Here is a 16,665-nt window from a genome sequence, read left to right as displayed (position 1 = left end):
TTTTCTTCTGCAGTCTCTCACTAGGTGTTTCCATTCAGTCACTGGGCTTTAAATCCATGTATATGCTCATGGCAACTAAATTTGTATTTCTAGCCATGACCATTGAGTTCCAAATTTCAATATTTGTTGGTCGCCTTTTGACATCTCCACTTCAATCCACAATACCTTAGATTTAACATAACCTAAACAGAATTATGTAATCTCTCCTCTTCTCAGGCACAGATCAGAAAACAAAAGCAAAACTGAAACTTAGTTCAATATTCAATACTTTTTTAGTTCAATATTTTCCATATCAGTGAATACCACCCTCATTGATCCCCCAAATTAGAAGTCATTCATAATCTCTGTCCCCTCATCTTCCACATTCAGTCCTTTAACACATCTTCTCAGTTATTCTTCCAAATCATACTTCATCTCCATTTTTTGGAGGGGGAGGGAAGGGGCGCTACGCTGAGGATTCCTTGCTGTGTGCTGGACTTCTTTAGGTGTGGTGCCCAGGCTTCTCATTGTGGTGGCTTCTCTTGCTGCAGAGCATGGGTTCTAGGGCATGTAGTTTTATCCAGTCATTTTTAAAGACCCAACTCAAAGCTACTTTTCTTTCTGTAGCCTGTGAAGTGAAAGTCATTCAGTCATGTCCGACTCTTTGCAACCCCATGGTCTATGTAGTCCATGGAATTCTCCAGGCCAGAATCCTGGAGTTCTGAATACTTTCCCTTCTCCAGTATATCTTCCCAACCCAGGGATCAAACCCAGATCTCCCTCATTTCAGGCAAATTCTTTACCAGCTGAGCCACAAGGGAAGCCCAAGAATACTGGAGTGAGTAGCCTATCCTTTCTCTAGTGCATCATCCCAACCCAGGAATTGAACTGTGGTCTCCCGAATTGCAGGTGGATTCTCTGTAGCCTGCTGCTGCTGCTAAGTCACTTCAGTTGTGTCCGACTCTGTGCGACCCCATAGGCGGCAGCCCACCAGGCTCTCCCGTCCCTGGGATTCTCCAGGTAAGAACACTGGAGTGGGTTGCCATTTCCTTCTCCAATGCATGAAAGTGAAAGTGAAGTTGCTCAGTCGTGTCCGACTCTTAGCAACCCCATGCACTGCAGCCTTCCAGGCTCCTCTGTCCATGGGATTTTCTAGGCAAGAGTACTGGAGTGGGTGCCATTGCCTTCTCTGTCTCTGTAGCCTACTGACCCAATTAATTCGTGCTTCCCAGTTGGGTCAGTAAGGCTACAAGGAGATAAGTGGCTTTGAGCTGGGTCTCTAAGTTCAAAGTTATATAAATAAAATGTTTCTTTAAAATCACTTAGGGGAAAATGTTGACCTAGATTTATTTACATTTGTTAAAGGGCAGATGTTTAATTTTTATGTTGACTATAGCCTATGTCCAGGTACCTGTCAAATCAAATGTTTATTGTCTGATTCATAATAAATTAATCACACTGGAAAAAAAAATGAATGGATAAGTCTGTTCTCTGTGTCTGTGTCTCCATTGCTGCCCTGCAAATAGGTTCATAATAGCATGGAAACCTATGCATTACCATATGTAAAGTAGATAGCAGGTAGGAATTTGCTGTGTGACACAGGGAGCTCAACCCAGTGTTCTGTGACAACCTAGGGGGTGGGATGGGGTGGGAGGTGGGAAGGGGTTCAGGATGGAGGGGACTTATGTATACCTGTGGCTGGGTAATGTTGCTATATGGTAGAAACCAACACAAGATTTTAAAGCAATTATCCTACAATTAAAAAAAATGGATAAAGAAGATGTGGTACACATACACAATGGAATATTACTCAGCCATTAAAAGGAATGAAATTGGGTCATTTGTAGAGATGTGGATGACCTAGAGTCTGTCATACAGAGTTAAGTAAGTCAGAAAGAAAAAAACAAATATATATTAACACAGATATGTGGAATCTAGAAAAATGGTACAGATGCACCTACTAGCAGGGCAGGTATATAAACACAGGTATACGAGAATGGACATATAGACATGGGTGAGGGAAGAGGGGCGGGATGAATGGGAGATTATGATTGACATATATATACTACCATATATAAAATAGATGGCTAGTGGGAAGCTTCTGTATAGCACAGGGAAAACAGCTCGGTGCTCTGTGATGACCTAGAGGGGTGGGATGTGGAGGGGTTAGAGAGGTCCAAGAAGGAGGGGATACATGTTTACGTATATCTGAGTCACTTCATTGTATAGCAGAAACTTACACAACATTGCAAAGCAATTAAACTCCAATAAAGAGGTAAAAAAGAAAGACTTTAAATTTTTTAAAAGTGAATAGAAAATTCTAAGATATAAAAGGAGGGAATAAGATAAAGACATCATAAGAGGGGCAAATAGCATAGTCAAGGAAGAGAAACTTGAATGTCCCTGAGGACTCAGGGAATGGTACTTAGTTAAACAAGCCTAGAGAATTAGGTGCTTGTGAAAGAGCAAGATGGAAATAGTTCTGCCACGGTAGGCTGGGGCCACCTGTGCCTTGTTAAGTAAATTAAACTTGATCAATAGATGTAATGGTGAGTCACCAAAGATATTTTAATGGAGAAATGACTTTGAAAATTATGTTCAGATAGTAGCAGAAGATATGACTAATGGGACATGCACAGAGAAATTAAAATGTGAGGACTGAGAATGGAACTTGGGGAAAACTCTCCTGTATATGGTGAGCAGAGGGAGAGGATCCAGTGAAAAGTCAAGGAACAGTCATAGAAGGAGAGAAAACCCAGATATACAGGGTCATAGAAACCCAAGGAGAAGAAGCCCAAGTGTGTTTAAGAGGGGAGTGGACAATTTCAGTTCAGTTTCTCAGTCATGTCCGACTCTTTGTGACCCCATGAACTGCAGCATGCCAGGCCTCCCTGTGCATCACCAACTCCCGGAGTCTACCCAAACCCATGTTCATTGAGTCGATGATGCCATCCAACCACCTCATCCTCTGTTGTCCCCTTCTCTCCCTACCCTCAATCTTTCCCAGCATCAGGGTTTTTTCAAATGAATCAGCTCTTCACATCAGGTGGCCAAAGTATTGGAGTTTCAGCTTCAACATCAGTCCTTCCAATGAACACCTGGGACTGATCTCCTTTAGGATGGACTGGTTGGATATCCTTGCAGCCCGAGGGACCCTCAAGAGTCTTCTCCAACACCACAGTTCAAAACCATCAATTCTTCAGTGCTCAGCTTTCTTTATAGTCCAACTCTCCCATCCATACCACTGGAAAAACCATAGCCTTGACTAGACGGACCTTTGTTGACAAAGTAATGTCTCTGCTTTTTAATATGCTGTTTAGGTTGGTCATAACTTTCCTTTCAAGGAGTAAGCGTCTTTTAATTTCAATCACCATCTGCAGTGATTTGGGGGCCCCCAAAAATAAAGTCAGCCACTGTTTCCACTGTTTCCCCATCTATCTGCCATGAAGTGATGGGACCAGATGCCATGATCTTAGTTTTCTGAATGTTTAGCTTTAAGCCAACTTTTTCACTCTCTTCTTTCACTTTCATCAAGAGGCTCTTTAGTTCTTCTTCACTTTCTGCCATAAGGGTGGTATCATCTGCATATCTGAGGTTATTGATATTTCTCCCGACAATCTTGCTTCCAGCTTGTGCTTCCTCCAGCCCAGCATTTCTCATGATGTACTCTGCATATAAGTTAAATAAGCAGGGTGATGACATACAGCCTTGATGTAAGAGACCACAGGTTCCAAACTTGTGTTTTAATTTCCACACTTAGAAAATAAAGAACATACTTAAGGTAGTTCAGTTCAGTTCAGTCGCTCAGTTGTGTCCGACTCTTTGCAACCCCATGGACTACAGCACACCAAGCTTCCTTATCCATCACCAACTCCCACAGCCTACTCAAACCTATGTCCATTGCGTCCGTGATGGCATCCAACCATCTCATCCTCTGTCATCCCCTTCTCCTCCTGCCTTCAATCTTTCCCAGCATCAGGGTCTTTTCCAATGAGTCAGTTCTTTGCATCAGGTGGCCAAACTGCTGGAGTTTCAGCTTCAGCATCAGTCCTTTCAATGAATACAATGAATATTCAGGACTGATTTCCTTTAGGACTGACAGGATGGATCTCCTTGCAGTCCAAGGGATTCTCAAGAATCTCCTCCAACACTACAGTTCAAAAGCATCAATTCAGGTAGTTGAGATATTGCAAATCATACAAAATAACACTCCAGAAAACTAAACACCAAATTCTAGTAAATCCAGAGTTTTAAGAGTGACTAATGAAGATTTAAATTATTTTTTGCCCTCCTAGAGAATCATATCAGCTAATATGCTGTGAAACTCATATGCTTTTTTTTTTTGTCTTGTGTTAGATTTCCTCTGGTTTTAAAGAGTTTTCCTAAGAGTTGATAACTGAATATATAATGAATTTTTTTAGTCATGCAAAATTGTCCAATTTCACCAAAATTTACATGAAAATAGTAAAAACAAAGTCATTTCATTATAAGTAAATAGAGCTGAAATTTTATAGCTGAGGGGACCTTCATGTCATCTAGTACATCCCCCCACCCGGTACCCCTACCTCTGTTTTGCAGTTGAGGAAACTGAATTTCAGAAAGGCCCAAGGACTTCCTCCATGTTACTTGGATAGTTATTGGCAGAAATGGGAATAGAAATCAAGTTTCATGATACCTCTTTAAGGGTAGATTTTCACTGTATTACACTGATACTTCTTAAAAATTAGTGACTGGAAAGTAGAGAATGATCATTAGCAATGGAATGGAGCCCAAGCAGATGCTCTGGTGAAGTAAAGCTTACGGCTCAGAGCAAAGACACAATTAACAAATACGTTGGATTTGTCATGGAGGAGGTGAGTTTTATGACTCATAACGAAACTCCACAAAGGAGGATTTTGGCAGTTGCAGGTCAACTTTCAGCAGCCCTTGCTTGAGACTCAGCTTGCTTAATGGGCTGAGTTACCCTAGGTCCTCCAGGGGCTCATTAGATAAATGACTACAGTCTTTAGACCTTGAGATTTGGAGCTGAAGCTGCTTGTTCTGCAAGAGCTTGACTAGCAATGACTGTTAATATTAAAAAGCAATAGATCATTGGGATTTAAATTAGGGGAAGCAATGCCAGTTCTCTTCTGAGGGCATAGAAATATCGTGCAAGCCATGAGATAAAAATATGCTATCAACTCTACTTTAATCACAGAAACTTGAATCAGCAAAGTCATATATCAACTCTATCTTCTCATGGTTTTGCCCCATCATTCTGGGTCATGCCAATAAAAGTATTATTTTCTGCCAATGCCAAGAGATAAATATTGCATTAAAACATAAAGTAAAAATAGGGGAGTTATTTGTTTCTCTGAATAGCACAAATAATAATGAAATTGCAACAAAGTCTAACTTGCAAATCTACAGGGCAGGTAAATCCCACATAATTAACTCAGGCTGCCTTTCTAATGGCTGCTACCAATTTAACATCCAAATGACAGTGCCTCAAATTTGTGACTTTCTTCTAAAGACCTCGAGGACTTCTGGAAAATTCAATAATAAAAATTTTAAATGCGAAAAAGTCTTTAAAACATATGAATGCGTAAATAAGTGAAGGCATCTTTCATGAGCCTTGTAACTGGTGGCGATAAGATGTTCTGATCCTGTGAAGGGGGAGGGTAACTTTGGGCTTGCTATCTGTGTGGATGACCTTTCAGAGTTTAATCAGTTGAAAGAAATTTTGCTGAACTTACTTCACTGTCAGTGATCCTTATGAGACTCGGTGTGCTTGACGGCATTCTCTTTCACTCCAGGAAAGATTTCTCCTCAAAGGGGGATGCATTAGCCTGTATAGAACATTGCAAAAGTGATGGTAATTCGAGTAAGAGTTCATTTCTTACAAAGCCTTCTGGGGAACTTGGGTGGTTCAGTTTTCAATGAAGGTAAGAATTCGTGAAGTGAGATGTGACTAAGCCTTGCTGGTTTTGTAGTAAGGAATGAGACATGTGCATTAAATCGGCTGACCTATAATGCACTTTAGCTGTGAAAATCTCTTAATGAACAACATACTATCACAAGTTTGATGCTTGTATTGAATTCTTTCATTGTGGTGGGGAATTTTCACATTGGACTGGGTTTGATATTTTCCTCTGCCAAGAAAAATTGCTGAAGAAAGTGGTGCATACAGACCACTGTAAATCATTTAAAAATATTAATCCTACAGTCTCCTTCGACTCGATTGTTTTTAAAACACTTGATAATATTATTTTCTCTTGAGTGATATATCCAATATCAGCAGTCTTGAAGGGGGAGGAAAAGCATTCTGGGAGAAGCTTTGAAAATGTAAAGCTCAACAAAAACCTTTAAAATGCTAATTTGTTGTTATTCTTATTTCACTAATCCTGAATTTTCTAGTATTGCCTGTAATGTCTTCCTCCTTTATGAAGTGGGAGGGGGCCTGCCAGAGTTAGAACAGTAATAAGCAAAGCGATGAAGCCGTAGTTTCTCATAAGTCTATCAAAATACACCCAACTGTTTTCTTTGGTTGCTTTTCTACACTCTTCATGGATTCTGAATCTGGAAGTTTGAGGCCAAGAGAGAGATCACATGGATTTGGTGGCTGACGTGAAAGGCACAGGACCACAGTGGGCGTGCACTTGCCACATGTGGCCACACCGTGGGCTCTGGACAAGCGGCCCTTGCTCTTGGCTCTGTCGGTGTCCAGTGGGATGACCACAGCCTCTAATTCCCAATTACAGCTTGGTTGCTCTAAAAATGATGACAAAGTACTGACTCGTGTTGATTGTTCTTCATTTGTGCTGTGACACATTTTATTAAACACACTTTCCCAACCTGTAAGTTATATTCCAAGAAAAGTGACCCCAGAAAGTCACCCCATTTGGAATGTGTCACTGGTATCTTGGGAAGAAAGCAAAGGGAGGGAAGAAAGGAAAGGGAGGGAGGAAAAATGAGCACTGCCTTCACTCCGTGATTCTCTGTGAAATCAAATTGCTGCCAACACGTGTCACTGATAATTTTTTAAGCAGATTTTAGAATTTAGTAGAGATGTTAAGAGGGCTGTGTTAGCCAGCAGCTGTAACAATCACCAGCAAGACTGAAAGATTCTCTGCATAAATTGGACTTAAGTCCAGTTAATGGAAAGATGGGAAGTGGGGAAACAGGCATTTTTATCCACACCTTTATGACTCCTTAGGGATTACTGTGGTACCATGGGAAGATGGAGAAGGTGCAGAGGACATGTTACTCTAGTCCTTACTATCAATAAATGATGGACAGTCCCAAACAACAGTCTCTTTCTGAATGAAAAAAAGCAAATTTGGTCTTTTCAGCCCACTGAAGCAATGCCATCACCAAGCATTTAAAAAAGAAACAACCACTAGTAATAAATAGTGATTATTCTAAACACGCAGAATGTAGAGGCTGCACATTACAGCCTTGAGAGCAGAAAAGTTTTCTTCTTTTCTGAAATCAGTGACCCCCAAACTTTGTCATTAGTAAAAATAATTAAGAGGTGCTCTAAGAGGGAATGGATGGATGATTGCCACTATGAGGCACATTCTCATTAATTTATTACTGATTTTTAACTTTGCTTCATTAGGACAGGTCTGTTGAAGGCCATTTAGGACTCAGGGGATTAGTCTGCACTTTACGTTGCCTCCATACTGGCTTCAGGGAAGGAGGATCATTTCAGTTTGTTGTCCTCTACGGACCTATATGTACAGGGAGGCGGAGGGAAATCTACTGCCTAGTAAATCTTCCAATCAAGGAAGTGGTCAATTTCTTTAGAATGTTCTTGAGACTGATGGAGTGGGCTTTTAGGAGTCAATTCTGGGAAAATGGTCATCAGCTAAGCAAATTGTAAAGCAGTCACATGTCATTTATGGTTCTGCCTCAGTGAGAAGTATGAATAAAATTTGATCCCATCCCAGATAAATCGGGCACCTGAAAGGATGCTAGGCTTAAGTTCCCTCCTTATCTTCAGCTCTGTCTGTGTTTCTAGCTGTCACATACTTCATGAAGATTGCCTCATGAAAGAGGGGGAGCTCTCCTAAGTGTCTGATCTTAAAGCCACACAGCAGATGCCACCACACCTGACAGCAGAGAGGTCATTGAAGAAATGTTCTCTGGATGAAGCTCACTGAGAAGAGAACATTTTTCTTTTTAAAACACTCCTGGCTGAATAAGTTATTCTTATCAAGTCTTTGCCTTAGGGCTAAACATCTAGATCTATGTCTCTTGGTTTCCCCATGGGTATCTCTTGTGATGGGGATGTAAAGATATAAATTGATCTATCCCAGAGTTGGGTTACCACTAAGGAAATGGGAATTAGGCATTTATTGGCTGTCTATGGCATAATTTGCTAGAGCTTTTCTTTGTCTCCTATAAAATAGCAAATGCCATACCAAATACCCTTGAACTTTATTTGAAAGGATCAACTAACTACTTAGGAGTCTCTAGGGTGAAATTTTCCCCATCGTTATCATTTCTTTCATTTCCGCAAAGCCTAACAAAAACCTGGTATTAAAGTAGTCCCTGAATAAATGAATAGTGTTCATGTACAGATGCAATAGCTTTTCCTATTATTTTCCCCATGGTGTTAGGTATGGAGAGTGTGATCTAAGATCATCTGAAATAAATTCTTGAAATAAAAACTGAAAATCATACTTTCTTTAGTCATGCAAATAAAAGAAAACATCATTTTGTTTAATTTTGTGGAAGGCTTGGAAATCTGGATTATGCTTTTCATAATTTTTTAAACAAACCTTTTAAAGATAAGAGAACATCCAAATTTCCGTGGTAAAAATAAGTGCACAAAATGAACCCATTACCCAATACTCATAGAGCACTGTTTACCAATGATTAACAAATCCAACTGATATTAAGAACTTAGCCCCCTCTAATGGGGCAGACCACAGGGAAATATCAAAGAAGTGCTAACAGCTGGCTTGTTAATATTCTGTCTTTTTTCTTTTATACAAGAAAACAAATGGGAAAGCACAAAAGTAATTACACAGTAGTCCTCTTTAAGATAAACCATATAAAGAAGAAGTACTGACTATATTGAAAGCATTATCATATCCCAGATCATAAATCCTAATATTAGATATCAGGAATATAAAGTGTCATTAGCTTAAGGAACACTAGTACACAAGCAGTTGATTTTATTCTTTAGTAAATACTTTACTAATAGAAAGACCCACTCACAGATCTTAATTGGGAGAAACATTTATCTCATTAAGTCACGACTATGCACCATCTGTTTCCAAGTCAAGCCCCTAGGAAGGAGCCCTTCAAATAGCAAAAGAACCATAGCAAATGCCAAATCTCACCTTTCCCTCATGTTTTAAAAAAAAATCTCAGTTTATTTTGAACCAATGTGAAAATACTTATTTGAAAATAACTGCTAAAATGTACTAAAACTAATAAAATAACTAGTAAAAATGAAATATAAACACAGAGCTAACCCTTTCAAGAAGAAGGTGTTATCTTACCTTTTGAATTCTCTCTTCCCTTCCTCACTGCCCTCTGGGACACAGAAAATAGGTCCCATCTGAAAGGTCAGTGGGTCACAGAAGTCTTCTCTGAGTCTTAGATACAGAAAGCTCCTCAGCCATATATGGTTCATGTTGGTTAGATCATCATACTCATCACATGTGAGTTTCCAGGGAGCTATGACAACTTTTATCTTTGGCATAGTTCCATTCATTTTAGTACTCAGTGGAGTGCCTGGCACATGGTAGATATTCTATCCATATTTGTTAAATGAATGAACAAGTGAATGAATGCAAAGCTTAAATGGTTAAAAATTCAACTGTGCCAACATCACCTAAAACCAAATGGGTGGATGAAACTGGAGCCTATTATACAGAGTGAAGTAAGCCAGAAAGAAAAACACCAATACAGTATACTAACGCATATATATGGAATTTAGAAAGTTGGTAACAATAACCCTGTATATGAGACAGCAAAAGAGACACTGATGTATAGAACAGTCTTTTGGACTCTGTGGGAGAGGGAGAGGGTGGGATGATTTGGGAGAATGGCATTGAAATACATATAATATCATATATGAAACGAGTCGCCAGTCCAGGTTCGATGCACGATACTGGATGCTTGGCGCTGGTGCACCGGGATGATCCAGAGGGATGGTATGGGGAGGGAGGAGGGTTCAGGATGGGGAACACATGTATACCTGTGGCGGATTCATTTCAATATTTGGCAAAACCAATACAATATTGTAAACTTTAAAAATAAAATAAAATTTTAAAAAAAGTGTTAAAAATCAATAAAATAAATATTTAAGTTGCAATAATATTTCCTTTCAGACCTAATATGCTATGAATTATTTACTTATTTAATTTTTTATCCTTAAAAATTGTAATATTTATGAAGTATACAAATTATTGCAAAGAATTTCTCACTTGATAAATTAGTTTGTTTTCAGAGAGGAGTTTGTTTCTTTCTTGTATAACCAAAATTCAGAGTTCCATGTCCATGTTTCATTATTTTATTGAGTGGCTTCCTTTTAAAATATTTTTATATTTTTTAAACTTTTTATTTTATTTTGGAGTATAGCCAACTAATAATGTTTCAATGGTTTCAGATGGACAGCAAAGGGACTCATTACGTCAGCCTCACCTTAGACCACCAGTTGTTAGATTCCAGAGGTTGGAGACCTCTGATTCTTGAATCTCCTGAAATATTAGTTTCACTTTTAAACCAAAAAAGAAACCAACTAGTTGCTATTAATTTAGGGCTCATTCCTTGGGCCTTCTTGTTCCAACTGTTTGAAATAACATACTTCCTAATCATATCACACTGTCTCCCTGCACACAACAACTTATACTAGGACACAGGGAGTCAAGCTGAAAGAATCAAACTTACTTGAGGTTCTTAGTGAAGTGAAGTGAAGTGAAGTCGCTCAGTCGTATCCGACTCTTTGTGACCCCATGGACTGTAGCCTACAAGGCTCCTCTGTCCATGGCGTTTTCCAGGCAAGAGTACTGGAGTGGGTTCCCATTTCCTTCTCCAGGGGATCTTCCCCACCCAGGGATCAAACCCAGGTCTCCCACATTGCAGGCAGATGCTTTACTGTCTGAACCACAGGGTAGTCCAGCAAATAAAATTTAAGGTAACATATTGGTAAAATCCAATTCTACTAAATGGGGAAGGATTATGATTTATCACCTTATATTTTGTATAGTAATCAAACTCTTTCAGTTTAAGTATGTCTGAAACAAGTATATAAAAATGAAAATTAATCTTTGCACACCTTCATGAATATTAAATGACTTCAACAGTGAAATAAGACAAGGAAGAAAAAATAGGTTTAAAATATAATTAACTTTTACTTCGATTTCACTATTTAGAGTAGGAGGAACTCTTGCCGTAGTTTCCAGCTTTTAGTTGTGTTGGATTTGAACGGTGGCGGTAATTATAATGAATTAAGAAGCCGCTGTAAACAGTTTGTTTTGAAAAGAACTTGGAGTTATATCTAGTTGTACAATATTGAACTTAAAATGGTTTAGAGTTTTTAACTTGTTCCTGAAGTTACTTTCAATTCCAAGAAAAAACTCAACTTTGTAAATATTTCATTTCTGTTTTAATGTAAATGCATGCATGATAATTGTTTTTGTTTCACTATTGTGTTTAATACATGTCTGTGCATAGGATAATTGCTGTTGTGTTTCATTGTACTTCTGCCTCTTCTTTTCCACCACAAAATAAGTAAGCATAATAAAAGAGTATTGGAAATAAGGTTTAATATTAAACCTACTTTCAAAGGAATTTTCCTTTGAAAAAGGATATCTTTTCCCTGTGTCTATTTTCAATGTATAAATATTAACATGGATTCAGCACTTTAAGACGGAGAGGGCAATGGCACCCCAATCCAGTACTCTTGCCTGGAAAATCCCATGGACGGAGGAGCCTGGTAGGCTCCAGTCCATGGGGTCGCTGGGAGTCGGACATAAATGAGTGACTTCACTTTCACTTTTCACTTTCATGCATTGGAGAAGGAAATGGCAACCTACTCCGGTGTTCTTGCCTGGAGAATCCCAGGGTCGGGGGAGCCTGGTGGGCTGCCGTCTATGGGGTCACACAGAGTCGGACACGACTGAAGTGACTTAGCATAGCATAGCACTCTAAGAATGTTGCTTCCAATTTATACTGTCGTGTGAGAAATTACTAAATGCATAGATTCAAGCTTCTACTCTACCCAAGCTAATATTCTTCATATTAAATGCCTAATGATCCCTAAAGGAAAATTGCAATATATCAGAGTGTCTTTGCATTTAAAACCCTCTCCACTGGGGTGGGGGATATGTTATAGCAATATATAATGTAGCTAATTTCAGTATGATTTAAATTTGCTCCTATAATTATAAGTGAAAGTTTTGTTGTTCCAATACTGTATATAAGACATCAGAGTAATCATTTTTTTTTAAAGAGACTTTTTTGAAGTGGACCATTTTTAAAGTTTTTATTGAATTTATTACAATATTGTTTCTGTTTTATGTTTTGATTTGTTTTTTTAGGCAAAAGGCATGTGGGATCTTAGCTCTCTGACCAGGAATCAAGCTCGCACCCCCTGCCTTGGAAGGCAAAGTCTTAACCACTGGACTGCCAAGAAAATCCTTATCATGATGGCGACTAAAAAAATATAGTTGACAAAAACCTGAAAGTAGAGATTCATTTTATTTGGTGGGAATGTTTAGGACTCAGAGCCCCAGGGAGACAGCACATCAGTAGCTCTGAGAAAACTGCTCCAAGGAGGCAGCAGGGAAGTCAGGCTAAATACAAGTTTGCAGCAAAGGGAGAAGGCAATTTGAACATCAAAAATCAGGTGTCAAGTCAAGGAATTTAGCATACTCTTCTATGTATGGGAAGAGGCAAGCCTCTCAGTTCAGTTGAGTTCAGTTAGGTCACTCACTCGTGTACGACTCTTTGCGACATCATGAACTGCAGCACGCCAGGCCTCCCTGTCCATCACCAACTCCTGGACTTCACTCAAACTCATGTCCATTGAGTCGGTGATGCCATCCAACCATCTCATATTCTTTCATCCCCTTCTCCTCCTGCCTTCAATCTTTCCCAGCATCAAGGTCTTTTCAAATGAGTCAGTTCTTCGCATCAGGTGGCCAAAGTATTGGAGTTTCAGTTTCAACATCAGTCCTTCCAATGAATATTCAGGACTGATTTCCTTTAGGATGGATTGGTTGGATCTCCTTGCAGTCCAAGGGACTCAAGCATCTTCTCCAACACCACAGTTCAAAAGCATCAATTCTTTGGTGCTCAACCTCCTTTATAGTCCAATTCTCATATCCATACATGACTACTGGAAAAACCATAGCCTTGACTAGATGGACCTTTGTTGGCAAAGTAATGTTTCTGCTTTTTAATATGCTGTCTAGGTTTGTCATAACTTTAGCCTCTGGGCTCACTGAATTCATTCCTTTCATAGCCCCTCAGCTATCTGGGGCCAATCCTGTTTCCTCGTTTCCTCTGCTTCTTGCATTCCCCCGGCTCCCCAGCAATCACCTTGTGGTGGTGGCAGCATCCGCCAGATCAGTTTTTGGAGCCCTCATTCACATTTGGAGGCCAGAAATCACTGATGGCTGTGACATTTCTTGTTGATTAATATGGCAGGAGATATTTTCATTTCACAATGATAATCTTTTAATCAAATTTCAGAGGAATGGAGAAGGGAGGCTTATGCATTGTTATGGGTTGAGGGGGTCTTAGATGAGTATAGCAGAATAAATACAGGATGAGGCTGTTGGAATGTTTATAAGTATTGATAAAAGGCTGAAATATGTTGCTGATGAGAGAAGAAAGTAAACTCTGGAAGGGTGGATGAATGAGGAAAGTGTCTTCATTAAGTCTAAGGACTAATGTAATAGGAGTAATGGAGTGAAAACTGAATGAATGAGAGTATTTTCAAAGTGGGATATTTTCAAAGTATTTTCAAAGTTTTCACAGGTGAAGGAAATCCCAGTAATGATTAGACCAGGAAGAATCAAGAGAATGTGCTGTGAACATAAAGAATGAATAACGGAACTTTGAGACTATTTATTTGACAAAGCAGTGACCAAGATGGCTGTAGCATTTGGGGCTGGAGGAAACCTGTGACCTAGACACCACAGTTATCAGGGTCAAGGGTCTCCTGGATATAGGCAAAACTGTAGGACAAGAAGGCAATAGCCAGAGAGCCAGAGCTCAAGAGGGACTTATCCCTGGGGAGTCAGAGCAATCAATGTGTGATCTATAAGCTATACTGAAGAACTGTAGAAAGTTAGTTTTGTTGCAGAGAAAAATTGTGAGACCCCTTTTCCATAGTGGAAGGAAGTGGAAGGAGCATTGTATGAAGAACATGACACAGTATAGGATGCTGGTGGTGGTGGTTTAGTCGCTAAGTCATGTCTGACTCTTGCGACCCCATACACTGTGACCTGCCAGGCTCCTCCGTCCATGGGATTTTCCAGGCAAAAATACTGGAGAATGCTAGCAGACACTTTTGCTGGGATCTCACTCAGATCCTCTTTCATCCCTTGTATGGATTCTGTGAGGTCCTGCTACCACCTCCCCATCTCCATGACTCCAACTCATAGCCCTTAGGATGAAAGCCCAGCAACCTGACTTTCACAGAATTTCCATACAAACTAAAAAAAATTCAGGATAGCCAATTAAACTTGAACTTCAGGTAAACAAATAATTGTTTTTTAGTATAAGCACATTTCACGGAATATTTGAAACATACTAAAAAAATTTGGGCTTCCCTGGTAGCTCAGCTGGTGTAAAGAATCCACCTGCAATGCAGGAGACCACTGTTTGATTTCTGGGTCAGGAAGATCCCCTGGAGGAGGGATAGGCTACCCACTGTAGTATTCTTGTCTGGAAAATACCCATGGACAAAGGAGCCTGGTGGGCTACAGTCCAAGGAGTTGCAAAGAGTCACACAGGACAGAAAGACTAAGGACAGCACAAAAAGAATTCTTTGTGTACTTGAAATTCAAATTTAACTGGGTGTCACATTTTATCTGGCCAGCCTCTGTGGGGAACAAACTTGCCGGTGTAATTTCAGCTGCAGACCTCCTCAGAGAGGCCAGGTGAGGCCAAATCTGTGCCTGAAAATATACTCTTGCTTGACTTCTTCCCTCTCCCTGCCCTGCTTCCCTGATTCTCTGACAAGTCTCTCCCAGTACCACAGAGAGTACCTTGTACACAGTTCTTGTCTCAGTTTGTTTCTGTATAATCTGAATTACAATGAGTTTATAGTAAGTCTCCTACATATGAAGGAGTTTCATTCACAGAACACATTTGTAAGTCCAACAAAGTTAGCCTAGGTACCCAACTAACACGATCACGATATTGTACTGTACTACTGTAATAGTTTTATGTTACTTTTTACAGAGATATACATACATAGTGTATATAATTGGGCTTCTCTGGTGGCTCAGATGGTAAAGAATCTGCCTGCAATGCAGGAGACCTGGGTTTGATCTCTGGGCCAGGAAGATGCCCTGAAGAAGGGAATGGCTACCCACTCCAGTATTCTTGCCTGGAGAATTCCAGTGATAGTTGAGCCTGATGGGCTACAGTCCATGGGGTTGCAAAGAGTCAGACACAACTGAGAGACTAACACTTTCTTTTAATACATATAATACTTTCACACAGATAATACATAAAAAAAAACATAAAAAATAAACATTTTAACCTTAAAGTATAGTACTTTGAATGCTGAATATTCATTGGAAGGACTGATGCTGAAACTGAAACTCCGATATTTTGGCCACCTTTTGCAAAGAAAACTCATTGGAAAAGACCCTGATGCAGGGAAGGATTGAGAGAAAGCAGGAGGAGAAGGGGACGACAGAGGATGAGATGGTTGGATGGCATCACTGACTCAATGGACATGAGTTTGAGCAAACTCTGGGAGATACTGAAGGACAGGGAAGCCTGGCATGCTACAGGCATGGGGTTGCAAGGAGTTGGACATGGCATAGCGACTGAAAAACAGCACCAGTACAATACAGGGGCTAGCATGCATGTTTGCTTCTTTGAAAGTTTGCAAGTTGAAGGTTGGATTGTAGGGAACTTTACTGCACTTTGAGAGAAACTGTATAAAATTGAAGGAGTTTGCAGGGAGGTCAGCAATGGGACCATGAGTCAGGAAGGAACAAACGGGAGGAAATTTGCTTCAGTTTTACAGATGAGGAAGTTTCTTAACTTGCCAGACTGATAGAGATAGAAAGTGGCATTTCTGAGGTTCAAACATAAATTGGTCTGGTGCCTAAGCCTTTGCACACGTTTCCACCCACACTCCCTCCCTAAGGCAGAGGAGCATGTATGTAAGGGACTAGCTGAGAACAGAGCCCAGACCACTGACTGCTTTCTGCATGGTAAACAATATGCTGATATCAAAGGAAGGAGCCTGGTTTGTATTTTGTGTAATGCCCCAGAGAAACAGAGATCAAAGCAATGGATGGAATGGATTGATTTCAAGGTCAGAGGCCTGAAAGGAACACCTTGGTAAAACTATTCAAGCCCAGAGCCAGGATGCTTCTGTGTGCTTCCTCAGCACTGAAGCCATTGGTAGCATTTCCCTGTGGTACTGGGAGGACCAGAAGTGGAATTGAAATCAGCTTTCAAAATGCCCCTACAAGAACATGCACGCACTCTCAG

The sequence above is a fragment of the Bison bison genome, unplaced genomic scaffold (assembly GCF_000754665.1).
Source record: "Bison bison bison isolate TAMUID 2011002044 unplaced genomic scaffold, Bison_UMD1.0 scf7180017864228, whole genome shotgun sequence".
NCBI classification, from domain to species: domain Eukaryota; kingdom Metazoa; phylum Chordata; class Mammalia; order Artiodactyla; family Bovidae; genus Bison; species Bison bison.
The sequence above is the reverse complement of the archived record's forward strand: the minus strand, read 5'-3'. Positions refer to the sequence as shown.